The 14,291-nt window shown below is 46.1% G+C and overlaps 1 protein-coding gene and 1 long non-coding RNA gene across 4 annotated transcripts in view; one reads left to right on the top strand and one right to left on the bottom strand.

The window, feature by feature from the left end:
* Positions 1-294: 294 nt before the first annotated feature.
* Positions 295-8,684, bottom strand: LOC110342073. Its single transcript, XR_002384064.2, has 3 exons — positions 8,547-8,684; positions 5,812-5,858; positions 295-2,942 (listed from the first exon to the last, which is right to left on the bottom strand). It is a non-coding gene; the product is annotated as an uncharacterized LOC110342073 (long non-coding RNA).
* Lrrc3b (leucine rich repeat containing 3B) overlaps positions 7,464-14,291 on the top strand; it is an 87,910-nt gene continuing 81,082 nt past the window's right edge. Inside the window, exon 1 of one of the 3 annotated variants that reach the window (XM_005076412.4) lies at positions 7,464-7,695. The gene's annotated coding sequence lies outside the window, so the exon portion shown is untranslated. Of the gene's footprint in view, positions 7,696-8,680; positions 8,814-9,038; positions 9,921-14,291 lie in introns of those variants that run through there. The other 2 variants (XM_013117942.3, XM_013117941.3) reach the window with 2 other exon arrangements.

The following is a 14,291-nucleotide window of genomic DNA, read 5'->3' as shown; positions in this document are numbered from 1 at the left end:
TCTTTTCCAGCTTTGGACTCTGCATGCCATGATAACTTGCTAGGCAAACTGTGCCTCCTGGTGCAGGAATGGCACAGCTGTTACGGTGGTAATCAACTTATTTCTTTTCTTTTCAATTGATTCTTATTTAACTTCAAATCATGCGCTGCAAACTCCTTCATCTCTCCAACCCTCCTGTCTGCCTTCTGCCCTTACAACCTCCCCTTAAAAGAAAATAAAAATAATAAAAAATTAAAAACTAAAGATCAAATTAAAGAGAAAAGAGAAAACAAACAAGCAACGACAACAAGAATCTTGCAGTGAAAGCTGTGGTGTACGATTGTGTGTCACCCACTCTACCCTTTACCCAAACAGCCTTGATTATAAATGCTCATTGCAATAGGTGAATTGTTGGTCTAGTTCAAAGCCTCTGCTTTCTGCCACACTGTCAACACTGGAGCCACACGAGGACTCCTCTCAAATATCCTGTTGTTGGCCTGTGTCCTGGAGACCCTGCATCTTTGGTTCTGCACGGGTGGGCCAACTCAACCCTGAAGCTGGGCCTGCATGATAGCTGAGTTGGTCAGGCTGCCTGCTTGCCTCTGCCTGTGCCACCAGCACCACGGCTCCAGCTTTGTCCAGGTGAGGGACGGGCCCAGCTCTCCCATGCCTGGCTCATGCCCTTGGTGTCAACTCACCTACTCAGCCATATTCACGCCACCAGGGCCAGTTCTAGTGTGCTGCCCTGGCAAGGTGTAGGGCCCAATCCCCTGAGTGTTGCAGCTGACTAGGGGTGCAGCCAACCAACTGATTCCTAATTGGATCTGAGATCTGCTCTAAGGGAGGAATGCCATTGCTCTGGCCAAAAGCCCATGAATTAATTTGTTACCAAACTGCTTTTTAGCTATTTATGTTTATAACCATAGTTTAGTCTTATCCTCAGCCTTAGTCAAGGAAGCTCATCACTGTAGTGAATACAGTTACTATGGAGACTTGAGGATAGTCAAGGTGCTTAGCGCAAGTGACTACTGAGCACTGAGACTTAAGTAGAACACCCATAATCACATGCTGAAAGCTCAGAGGACATCACAGCACAGTGGACAGAAAGAATCTAAGAGGTGGGTGATAGAGAAGAGGATGGTGAGACACTGTCTTAAGAGAGTAACGTGACGCTCATAAACTCACAGGGGTTGTGTGAACGCTCAATCATAGATGGGAGGGCCTCACCGGGCCTCACCTCACTCAGCATAGTTAATGGCAGTCAAGGACTGTTGGGAGTGTGTAGAAAGCCATCTATAACCCCTGATGAGCTACTTATGCTACTGCAGATAGACTCCCATCCATGTCCACGCAAGTGTCCCTGGCAGAAATCTAGTGGGTAAAAAAGCAAACAAAAGAAAATGAACAAACAAATTTAAAAATTGAGGTGTTGGGGAGGGTGGATAATAAAGAGTGTATGTGAGGAAGTGTATGCAGAATGTATCATATACAGGTATGAAACTGTTGGATAGTAAATTAATTAAGATAAAATAACTTTAAATGTCCCAATCATAAAAATGTTGGGAACAAAAGGAGAAGATTCAAAGGTATAGAAGCAGGGGAGGGAAACGGCTTTCAATCAGAGATAAGATGAGGTAATGACTGCAGAGGATGCTGGAAAAACAAAAGAGCCTAGAAAACCCGGGGGCTTACAGGTCAAAATGGAAAGGCCACTAGGCTATCAGATTCTAATTAGATGCCAGGGGAATCATTTTCATAATGAATAAAACAGTGCCACCTACTTCAAAAGTTCTTTCACCCAGAGAGTTTGAAATAGTAAATTAACTTCAGTTCTTCGTATGACCAAACGATATTCTAAATAATAATTGCATGGATATATTTTGTCTTTCTCTTGGCTGGTCAATATTTGGGTACTTTTCACCTATTCATCGCTATGAGTCATGTGGACCTAATTTTGATAGAGATGGCGATATCCATCCTGGTGCTTTTGAGCCTTACTCAAAAATATGATCTGGGCTCTCTGAGGTAAGCTGGTTTTTTTCTATTTGGTCACTAAGACATTCCCAGGAGGGATGTCCAGGCCATCACAGAGGGCACTCTGAATCATATGCCCTGTATAGTACCTATTACTAAAGTGAGGAATCTAATTCATAAAGACCCTCTCCTTTGGGGACCAAGAGTAAGTAGGCTAGACGCATGCTCAGGTTAGCTGGGAAATAGACTGTTGCACAAGGGGTGGGTTTGAGTGCTTTGGTGGGTTTCTGAGAGGGGCAGAAAGACATGAGAAGGGGAAAAGCTGGTTAGTTTTATGGATAGTGGGGGCTTACCACCCAGGACAGGCTTCTGCTCCTTGGCGAGCTACATTAAGGGGATTGTGATACAATAGATAAAAAACATTTTGGAGACATTAGGTTTAAATCATGATCACAGCAAAAAAAGAACATGGGTGCCCTAGAGCAAACTATTTAATCTATGAGAACAAGTCCTCTTGATCCAGAGCCGGGCAGCCCACACCCTCGGGGCTTTAAGAAGCTGAGTGGGGCTCTGAGAGTGCTTCAATATCGTGGCTGGTTTATAGAATGAGTTAGCAAAATGTACTTCTTCATTATTTCCAATGCGCGTGAGGAGGGGGTAGAAACACATGAATTCACTAAGCGGAAATGCACAAACGTGCAAAATTCTCTTCCAGTTGTCAGGGCATGGGGCAAATAACCCAGTCCTCTGCCCTCAGGACGTCTTCATTTAGCCAAGAGCTGTTCTGCTGCTGGGTTTTTATATTTGAGGTAACATTTGTATTTCTAGAAGCTGATTTCCATCGTGTACTGAGTGTCTGACTTCGGGAGAGGAAACCATTCTGCGGAAGCACACAAGCAGACACTGTCTCTAAGCTTTAGTCAGACATTCTCCGGGAGGCGTTCCTCAAATCCTTCTTCAAGGCAGTATTAGTGGGGATTCTTTTGGTCCTGGTTGACAAAAACGAAATTTGAACTACCTTAAGCAGAAAGGTGAATTCATTTAAACAAGGAGACGAAGAAAACGCTAAGGGAGACGCAGAAAGTGGCCCCAATAGTTGCAGCCGCGGTTGAAGGCCATCTAGGGAGCCACTCTCTCTTACATACATTATCCCAGTGTGACAGCTGAAGACTCGTTCTACAGATGGTGGACAAACGTGTATATTCCATGTAGGGTTCACCTATGGTAGATTCAGATGCCATGGCCTAACCCAGTTCTCACAGGTAATTCTTAGAAAATTTCCAGAAAATTCAGTCAGATAAGAATCTCTATTAGACTGCTCAGGTCGGTAGGAAGATGACAGGATAAGGCCAGAGCTCTTCTGCTGCCCATTGAAACCCATTCTGCCTAATAAGACAGAACCCCAGAAGGCTGACGTCATGTCACCTTCCTGGTAAACAATGTGCATAAATAGAAGCTCTCAACACTAAAAAGTGAGTACACAATAGAGCTTAGGAGAGGCCACAACTTATTCAGTCCACACAAGGTGTCCCTAAGAGAAACGAGCCAACAATACATTACTTCTGCAAATGTGTTGGATATATTCAAACAAAGACATTAAGAGGGGATTATTCACCATTGATATGTCAGGGAAGTAATAATAATGTTTTTATTGCGCATATTAGTGTTCTTGAGTGCTTTTAAAGTACCATGGAACTTCAAACTATTTTCCAGTTTCAGAGAATTAATTAGTTTCCCCGTGGAATAGTTCAGAAGTGACGTTGCTGCTTTGGAGATGGGAAAAGTAAGCAGTTCTGGATTACTCATCCTTTCAATAAGTTTATAGCAAGCTTATGTTCTGCGTATGAATCTGGCCTTCAGTCATGGGGGCATGAACTGATTGGTGAAAAACTGGAGGTATTTATGAGACAATAGGAATTGTTCAATTACAGACCAGGGTAAAGTCTTCAGTCTTTACTATATGGAATCATTGTTAAAATCAAACAATATGTAACCTTATTAATGTAATTAACTGATTATTTCTCCAATTCTTTATAAAATTGGCCCCATATTTGGAAAAGGGTTGATTCATTGTCAAAAATAGTCAGATGGTTTGGTGGTTCTCTAGTTTGTGTGCTGATACTTTCTGTAAATACTGGGAAGGCCTGTGTCGCTGGCATTCATGAATCACCAGGTAGTCATTATTAAAGGGAGGTCTGATTACATTTGAGTCTCCCTTTCCATGTGAACCAAGCCACACCCAGTGAGAAAGACCTAGAGCTCCCTGAGAGATTTGTGTAAGGAAACCACCACCAGGCCCTCAGCTCCCATGGAGCTCAAGGCTAAGCACAGCACAGCCTTCTTTTGCTTGAGAGTGAGCCCCGCAGCAAGCATGCTCTTAAGGGGGCTCCTTGCCCAAATTCCTGCTTCAGGTTGCTTTGCAATGGCTTCCTGCTACCTGGAATACCTTTAGCAAAGGTTTTGTGGAAGCAACATCTCCATGCCTTGATTTGTTTCATTCCATAGACAACAGGGCTTCAGGTACCCCAACTCTCTGAATTTGAAAAATTCAGCCTCCCCTCCCACCCCCCCCCAAGAGGCAGGGGTTGACACTTTTGTAGAAATGTTTCAGTTGGGAATGTGGTGCAGAATTGAAGGAATTTCTTGTACATGCAAAGGTTCTTAGAACGAATTACCTGAAACAATGTACTCCATTCCTAAAAGACCCTAAACAGAAAACATCACTAAATCCCATTTCCCTGGATATCTTTGTAACATTTCTTGAGTGTGCAGACAACTTTTTATAAATGGCCCATCTCTGAAGCAGCAGCACCTTGGAGGTGACCCTGAAGGTAAGACAGTTTCCTGACCCTTTCACACTAAGTTCCTTCTCTGGTTCACTAACTAAGTTATAGGCAGAGCTTCCAAGAAGCATCCTTTCTCCTGTTTCGTTTTTTAATTGGACGTCAGCACAAACAGAGGAAACAACCAACCAGAGTCTCATATTAAATACCATATTTTGCAGAGCTGGACTTGATTCCTGGTTGCTACAAAACAGATCTAAGTTTATAGCAGAGGTGACAAACTCCATGCCCTGTCATTTACCCTTTTTATAGCATGGGTGACACCAACAGTCAACAAGTCATGTTGACAACTTGGTGAGGCAACCAAACCAGAAAGCCACCATAAAGGTTATCTGAGCCACAGTCAGGAGTTGTTTTTTTATGTTTCACTAAATTTATGCGCTATGGACATTAGTTCTATTTCATTTCAAACTCAGCATCAAGATAATCACACAGCAGAGAAACTAAAGCTTCAGATGTAAGATTGTATAGTCAACAATTGGGAAGGCCTGGATATAAACCAGATCTATAGGGCCCAGATTCTGAACCCCATTGTGTTCTGTGTCATCTTGTGCCTCTGGAACCTTCAACTAAACTTATCCCATCTATAACAACTTAACATTTGAAATATTTCACTATCCATCTCTCATTCTCTCCCAGTCTGTCAAGCACCTCTACAGTTGAGTTCAGTTATATGTTATCAGTCATCTCCTGAGTTGTGAGAAGTAGGGTCATTGGCACCACAAACAAATTTTATACTTTCAGTAAGAATGCCAAATTTCCCTCTGAATAATTATACTACATTGCATGCCTGCTCTTCATATGTATTTATTTCTAGGTCCTAAGAGTCTCAGTTTAAAACAGCAAAAAAATAAATAAATAAAGTCAATGATAATTGAAATCCAGACTAATCAAATCACATTGTGAAATATTAGAAATGTAAGCCATGAAATATAAGAGTATCTAATGTGAGGCTTTTTGATAGGAGTGTCAGTGGTTTGCATTTTTGAGGTGTGTCTGGAACCAATATACCTACCTTCAGAGTTCAGCAGTGAAATACTGTTCAGTTTCTTCTAAATGCATCTGCAATAAGAAAGCATCATTGCAAATGTGGAAAATGTCATGAGGCTTTCAACATGCTTGATACAGGTCACCAAATGTTAAAGACTATTCTGGTGGATCCCCATCTGGAATGGGTTTGCTCTGGGTGCTAGCTGCAGTATGCCTGACTCTTGCCCTGTGCATGAGCTCAACAGCATGTCTTTCTGGCCTGTAGGAATGAACTCAAAAGAGCAGTGAGATGGTCCCTGGGAGCAGATGAACTAGGAGCAAAGAGGAAGGAAGAGCAGTGTGCTGTCAGCAAAGGGGCCGGCGGAAATCACTGTACTCCCCAAAGGTTCCATCACACAGTCCTTTATTCCAGGGACACTGGGTTCACTGCTCTTGAAGAAGATCTTAGACTAGATAAGCATTCCTAGTATCTGGTGGACTCAGCAGATACCATCACTGTTGAATGCTGCACCTGCAAGGGGTCTCACAGGTGAGTGAGATGATAAAAATCTATCAACGTGTCAGTTCTACAAGTGATGGGAGATGAAAGTCTGTGACAGTTTAGAGAAGAGAAAGTTTGATTTGGCCTGGGGCGAAGCTTAGGACAAAAGAGACAGAAAACCCGTGGTGATTGTTGAGCCTGGAAAAGCAAGTAATTCAACCTTCTTAAATTGGTTTCTGGTGCTGACTTTATAATTAAAGTCATGAAATAAGAATATTACGGAAACCAACAATTGTTTCTCTGTCTCAGTTTCTGTTTACCTTTAGGGCTCGCGCGCGCACACCACACACACACACACACACACACACACACAACCTCAAGAGACTTTCTGTTGCACCTTTAAAGGCATCCCTGGGAGGGACAGGGAATCCTGGGGAAGGAAGAGATACTGGCTGGCTGCCAAGGATTAGGGGCTACAAATGACTGCCTAAATGTTAGGTACCATGAATTCAGGGTAGACTCATTTGGAAATCCAACAATGGAACCATGGGGGGGGTATGGAGACCCCTATCTCTTCTCTCACTCATCTTTCTTCACAACAGGCTAGCACAGTACTTGGCACCCACTAAGAAGTCACTTGTAGAATTAATTTTAAATATTTGCTCTTCCCCTGTTGACAGCAATGAACCTTGGCTAAACAGTTGCCCCGTTTAGTAATCAGGAAACGAGGGGGAAAATGGGCCCATAGCAACCTGTCCTGAAACTGCGCTAGAGCAGAGGAGGCTTAAGGCTCCTACCTCAGCTCTGGCTTTTTTTAGCAAACGTTGAAGTCCTTCCCCTCCCCATTTAGGACCCTCCAGCTAGAAGGCAGAAACCGGTGCCAGCGAGGTGATAGCCAGCTCTGCCTGTCACGTTCACTCGTTCTAGCTCCTCTAGTCCCCAGAAGCCTCGCCCCTCCTCCATGCCCAGCCCAGGTTTGGAGGCGAGTCGCCTCTAGTGACTGAGCCGCCTGCATGTTGGCGAGTGGCTTTCTGCCTCCTTCGCATCTTTGTCTCCACCTCCAGAGAGGCTCCTGCTCCCCGCACAGGGTCTGCAGCGGCCGCCGCCGCAGCGAAAGCCAAGTCGTGCCCCACACGGCAGCCCGGGGCCGCACCCTCGCTCGGTGGCGGCGCGCAAAGACGCCAGCCGCGCCACGCACAGCCTGCGTCCTGCGCCCCGACCACAGCGCATCCACGCCGCCGCGGCGGTAGCTCCGGAGCGGAGCCCGGCCGGCGGGCCGGGTCAGGGTGGGCAACCCAGTTTGCTGTCTGCTGGAGGTGGCAGCCGCTTCAGCCCTGGCAGCGCGCACACCCCTAGGCATATGCACCAAACGCCTCCTCCCTGCGCCACGAGGATGGAGCAGCCATCCCAAGCCAGGACTGGCGCAAGGTAAGGTGCAGCCGCCTGTTGCTTTACGCAGAGCGCGGGATCAGCTCCTAGTCAGGTTGCCTAGGCCATCTCTCTGGGAAGCAGAGAACAGTCACCCAGCTCTGAGTCGTGTCAGTCCAAATCCCCGGGTCCCTTTGACACAGATCATTGGAGAGACTCTGCCTAGAGAAGGGAAGTCGACCCTTTTCGCTCTTGAGCAACCAGGTGCCATGCAGCAGTCTGCAAACTTTTGTGACCCTCCGCGTGGTCCTCACCTGGTGTGGTGCCTGTTCATTTCTTGCATACGCCCTTCCCCCAGCTCCCCTTTCCTTAACGCATTTGCCCATTTCTCTCACTGTGTTCTTGCAGTTCGACTTTTCGCTCCCTGCTGCAGCTCCAGTCGAGGGAGGGCTTGGGATCTAGCAATGCTTTCCCCTGCCTGTCGCAGCTGGGTAGGGGCAGAGAAGGAGAACCAGGAGAGCTGGGACTTAAGGGAAGGCTGCTGCCACCCGGGGTCTCCGTCCAGAGCGGTGGGGGTCAGGCCACTTGAGCATGCCACCCCCAACTCGATAATAAAATCCTCAGAGTGGCTTTCGTTCAAGGTTTTGTGCCGTGGGAAACCCAAGTGCGGATCTGGGTGGGTGAAGTAAGTGGTTCTGGGAGGAAAAGGTCTCTCTTGAGGATGCGGGAGGCAGCCAGAGGTTGAGATCTGCCTAAGGGTGAGGGCACAGAAAGGCTTTGTTAATGTGGGCAAATGGACAGCCCAGCGTGGTCACTGAAAAGGATTTAGAAAAGAGATTGAAGTCCGGTGGGGGTTGCGGGGGGAGGCCGGCCGGCCTGGAAGTGTAAATGCAGGGGGAGGGGCTAGGTACCTGGGAGGTCCAGAGGTGGGAAGCTGCTCCTGGAATTCCTGCCCCGGGGTATTTAGGAAGGCTGGCTGCTTCTGCCTAGGGTAGAAAGAGCTCCCTCCCCAGGAACAAACAAACCTCTCGGCTACATTCTGAATGCGTTGGCATCTTGGGCGGTGACTGAATGTTCAGATCATGGACCGAGGACGCTGTTCCTGGCTCCAAGAGGATCACAGCCCCTCTCCTCTCCAGCACCCGCTCGCTTCTACTCCCCTTCATCTTCGCATCCGGGTCGGTAGATCTACACCCGCGGTCTCTGACAGCATTGGGGCGTCAAGGAGGTCTCCACGTCCCGGAATGGGAAAGGGGACTCCTGCCTGATCCCTAGGGGTATACGTGTGGAGAGCAAAGGGGAGTCCCCAGCGCTCAGCATGTAGGCTGGGGTCCCAACCCTCCAGAGGAGCTTATAGGGCGGAGGCTGCACCCGGAGCCACCTTCTCCCGGCTGCTTCAAGATTTGCACCTGGGAGGAGCAAAGAAGGGAGTGGGGGAGCACGGAGCTGGGCTGCAGAAAGATCCTTAGCTTAGACCTGGAGGGTGTGTGGAGAGTCTCAGCGGAAGGGGGTGTGCACAGCTCCTCTTATGAGGGGAGACCCAGCTTCTTGACCTGGGATCAGAGTTGGGTCTACCCACTTTGCAACCCCCAGATAAATCGCCCTGGTTGTTTCTGATGGCTTGGTGGATGCAGGAATCCTTTTCAGCCCAGCCATCTGGCTTTCGAGACCACTTGTGGGAAGGGGCATAGAGTGCTCATTGCAAAGAAAGAGCATCTCTGTTTATCTCCAAATTCCTCCTCTCTTCCTGGCTGGGGAACAAATCATCACAGCCCTCCTCACCTCATCTCCCAGTACACTTTCGGTTGACCATCCTGCTCGTCTCCAGTTCCTACCAAGCCTGGAGGGGAAGCATTTGGAGGTTGTGCTGGTGTGGGGCTGTGGACAGCTCCCAGGTTCTCCCTGCATGAACTTCTCAGATTCTGGCTTCTAGGAGAAGAGCCTGCCCTAGGTTGTCCGGTGATTGTTTCTCCTGTCCTGCACTAGCCTGAGGAAAGCAGGATTGGAGTGACTTTGCTTGCCTTTTGGGTCAGAACCTCCCAGAAGAGAGGTGGACCATCAGGGCTCTAGGAGGAATTTTATGGTAGTCATTCCCATCCCCAGGCCTACTTAGAGCTGCTAGCTCCGGGCTTCAAAACAGACAGCTCTAGAGCCAGAGGAGGAAGAATGGGGATTCCCTTCACACACGCTCCTGATGCATTTTGGGGGCACAAAGGCCACACCCTCACCAGCCAGTTCTGACTGGTGACAGCATGCAGCTTCTTCTGAACTGTCTGGATATTGAGGTAGGACCCCAGACCTCAACCACTCTGAGAGGTTTCTGGATGTTTCTCACATGTATTAGAGCTCTCCCCTTTTCACAGAAATACGCTGTCTTGGGAACTTGGGGGAAGGTTTCAAAGCTTTGCTGAGATGGCTTTGGGTCAGTGGTTGAATTGTGTGTGGGAGACTGGAGTAATAATACTACCTCTTAGCATTCATTGGGTTGGTTCTGCATGCAAGGCAAGACACTATCCTGGATATTATATGTGCTTGTGTCACTTTTAATTTACACAATAGCCATAAAAACTAGGTGAACTAATTTTATATGACCATAGGTGGGAAAACCAAGTCATGGAGAACCAGATTGCTCTTTGTCACCCCCCCCCCAAGTACATGGTATGGCTGGTTCCCCTAGAGGACAAGCTGTGAGTCCCAAACTCGCAGGCAGATTTTGCTGCCTGCAGGGGAGAATGAATGAGTGCTTCTGTCTAAGCCCAGGGGTGTATCCTGCATTCTCGCCTCTCCTCTAGACTCCAGAGTGTGGGACTAACATTGTGTGTCTAGAGTTTTCTAGGGTGTCCCGGAAGCCAGTCTAAGGAACTGCTTGTTGTTGAACTTCTCCTTTTAACCTGTTAGCAGATGTTTCTTTTTAAAATTCAGAGCTGGATGTCTATGTGTGATTTGCTTTGTGCTAAAAAGTCCAAGGCATTTGGGGTAGCAAGGATATCCTACAGGAGAATGTCTTTCTGGGAGTTGAATGAGAACAGAAGCACTGATTGAGAGCTCAGAGACCATGGTTCCTCCTGCAGAGGCCAGTTGGTACTAGGCATCACCACTCAATGAGCTTGTAGCATCAGTAGTGTGGGAACCATGGCCTTTCAACCCCTGGGTTCATTGAACTTTGCTTTATGCACAAATAGGTGGTTATCTCTGATGTTTTTCAGCATCTTAAAAATATTTGGAGAAAAAGACTTTCTAATTTTAAAAACAATAATTCTGCTTATTTTTCCTAAGCCACAACAAAACCAGATCTTTTGGGGGTTGGGGATTGCAATAGGCTATTTATAATCCTTCAAGTCAACAAAAATTAACTAACCATGTTAACCTTTAATGAGTCTAAATAAGATTAAATGGATTCCCAGCCATTTTTGACAGGTCTTATCAACTTTGAGAGTTTTGTCATACCCTATTCACAAACTTTTGTAGAAGTAGAGAAACTGTAGAACATGGGGTGGGGGCTCCTTCCTTTTGATGAAAGCAAAAGCATTGGTGGATTTGTCCCCTCTGACTATTGCATTAGACTTCCTGAGTGACATAATTCTAAGTACTTCCCTGTACTTAGGACTGGAATACTTCATTCACTCACAGACTCCATAGCAAGCACTCCCTTGTCACCTAAGCATTCTGTTGTACTCTAAAGCCTTGTAGAGTAGGACTTTGGCTGCTATGAATAGGTCAAGTCTATTTCTCTGAGGTCATAGTTCCAGGATGACCTCCTCTTGAAGACAAATGAAGAAAATCCAGCTGGAGAGTGGGAAGAGCCCATTTCTCAGCCCCACCAGGATGGGAGTAGTTACAAGTGAATATGGACACTGAGTTTGATGACATACCAGCACAGAGGTCCTGGGGAGTGACTTATGGAGGAGGAGAGGTGAGGCCTGCTGGAGACTATGGGTGACAGGAGCTCCAGAAGCAAGGGGTATGTCAGCGAGACTATTCATGCTCCTCTGGGTGACAGGAGTTCCAGAAGCAAGGGGTATGTCAGCGAGACTATTCATGCTCATCTTTTTCCACCCGTTCACCTCCACCTGCTACCTGTGTCTGTCTGGAAAAATCCCAGGGTCCCCGGTCTCCAGGGACTACATTCATTTTCTAGAGAGTTCATTAAAAATGAATCATGATTTTATGTGAGAAGGAAAATTCATACACCTGCTACACTCTTTCAGAAGGAGCGTGAGCAGTTTACCCCAAAATGTAGCTGTCTCAAGGTTGGGACACTTGGTTTGGTTAAGGCATAGCAGCTAAGGAGTAAGATGTATCCCTGAAATCCATTGTGACGGCATACCAATAAATGCTCTCTGCTCTGAACCACAGAAAGGAGAATCCTGAGAAGCTAGGTGGATTCCCTGGGTGTCATTTGAGGCTTTTCAGAGGAGGTGGGAGTTAGCTGCAGCCTCTGCCTCCTGTGACACATGTCCCCTCTTCTCACTCTGTGGGCGCCTCTATGATAGCCTATCGAGGGTCTCACAGGAGGGTGTCACAGTTCTCACACATGTATTCATTCTAAATCCTAAAATGCAAGCTTGTGGACAAGAGGGAATCTAAACAACTATGAGAGTACTCACAAGAAAAACAAAGACATCTTTTGGAACACACTGACTGTAAACACTCAGCATTTTAATGCACGTAATTTTCATTTTGGGTTGGTTTTTAAAAATTAATAATAAGGTGAGAGTATCCACCTTAGATTTTTTAATAATAGCGAGAAAAGACAAAATGGATTCTAAGAAACAGTTTGAAGATGATTCTATAAACAAACAAACAAAACAAAAGAACAAAATAGAACCAGAGAGATTTCATCCTCGTGAATTCTGTCTTAACCCATTATACAGTATCTTAAACCATGAGTTCTCTATGTGACTAAAAATTTAGTACTGTATTCATTTTACCTGTAGATTGTGACTCTGAATGGTTTTTGGCAATGCAGGGTGAACCAGGGTTTTAGATCAGAAGGCAGCCATCTACTTTTGTGTACTGTTTACAAAATGTTAGAAGATTGATACATCTTAGCTTAGCATGTGACATGGTATTTCTTGTGGCATTGAAGTCTGGGGATTCTTCTCTTGAGTCATGTGACATGGTGATTTCCTGTGACAGTGAAGTTTAGTGTCTTCTCTTGGACCAGAAGTCTTTTCCCGAAGGAGTAAATTAATAAGAAGGCCCATACAGTCCTTCATAAATGAATGACTAAGTCTTGGAAAGAGAAATAGTCCCATAAGAATGGATTTTCATCTTCAAGGGATAAATGAGCAGATTAAGGAAAGTTACAATGTTTCTCATTCCATTTCATGCTAAGCTCCTAAGCACATTTTATGTTAATACTTGTCTAGTAAAAATATCACTACACTCCTAGGGAGTTTTCTTTTTCAGTGTTTTAGTGCCTTTTGTTGGGAAAACAAAATGGAAACAAATACGTATCTCAAATGATTTCCAATATCATGGAGCAAACTTGATAGTGCACTGTGTTTCCAAGTATATGCTAACTTCCTGGTTTTCTTTCCTTTCCCCTTTCTCCAGCCCTCCCTCTCTCTTTTCTGCCCTGGTTTTCTTCCTTGGGTTAGTGATAGGATAGGCATTCTCTCCACTACCTTACTGGGAGAAACTTTCACAGGACATGTCTCTAGGCAAGGGAAGGACTGTAGGATCTGTGCTCTGTGTGTTTATCTAAAGCACCAGTCATGAGGTTTTTCCCTGGCTCTCCCCCAGTCTTCTAACCTCACCTCTGACCTAGAGGAACAGGCCTGCCCTAGGGGCTCCTTGCTTGTAGTGACTAAGCAATGTCCTTGGCTGGGAATTTGGGCAGGAGAAAGGTCCTGGTCTGGCCTCTGGGGTTCCCTACAGTGGGGCCATTAGAATTACCCAGCAGGATGCTTTCCACCCATCTCACAAGTTAAGCTTTCGTTTCTCAGTTGGGAGTAGTGTACAGTCTATTCTTCCCACTGTGTTTCAGAAATACCTCCCATCAGTGAAATATGTTTTATTTCTAAATGGTATGATTGGGTCTGTCTGTGACCAACACTTCTGCTGCAGAGTCTGAGGAGTGGCCAGTAGGTGCTGGAGGGCTAGGTGACAGGCAAGAGTAGTAGAGAAGACAGGTGTTAGAGAGAGAGGGAGAGAGACAGAGAGAGAGACAGAGAGAGAGAGAGAGAGAGAGAGAGAGAGAGAGAGAGAGAGAGAGAGAGAGAGAGCACAGCAAACGGAACCAGGCAAAGGAAGGGAGTCTCAACACAGGAGAGTGATGCCTATGTCACCTAGAAACCCAAGAACAATGGAAAAACCAAAGAGGAGACAGAGTGTGAGATATGTCTCCTGAAGTGGTGATGAATGTTAGAGAGAAGTGAGGTAAGAAGTTCCTAGTTGTCTAAATCTGCACAGAGGGCCAAGTTCCTTTCTCACATGCCAGAACAACTCAATACTGTCCCTCCCCTGTCCCCAGACCTGGCCTCTTATGGCCATTTGTAGCACAGCGTCCTTGGCAGATCAGATGAAGCTATGGGACCCTGGAATAAGATGTTTAAATGTATTGCATACATGCAAGATTACACCTAAGATTCATTTCCAGCCATTGTTGCTGCCATCTGTGGCTCTCATGGAACGCATACACTAATACAACC

Source organism: Mesocricetus auratus, unplaced genomic scaffold (assembly GCF_017639785.1).
Source record: "Mesocricetus auratus isolate SY011 unplaced genomic scaffold, BCM_Maur_2.0 Super-Scaffold_100006, whole genome shotgun sequence".
Classification (NCBI taxonomy): Eukaryota; Metazoa; Chordata; class Mammalia; order Rodentia; family Cricetidae; genus Mesocricetus; species Mesocricetus auratus.
Note: the sequence above shows the minus strand (reverse complement) of the source record. Positions and strands in the feature narration are given on the sequence as shown.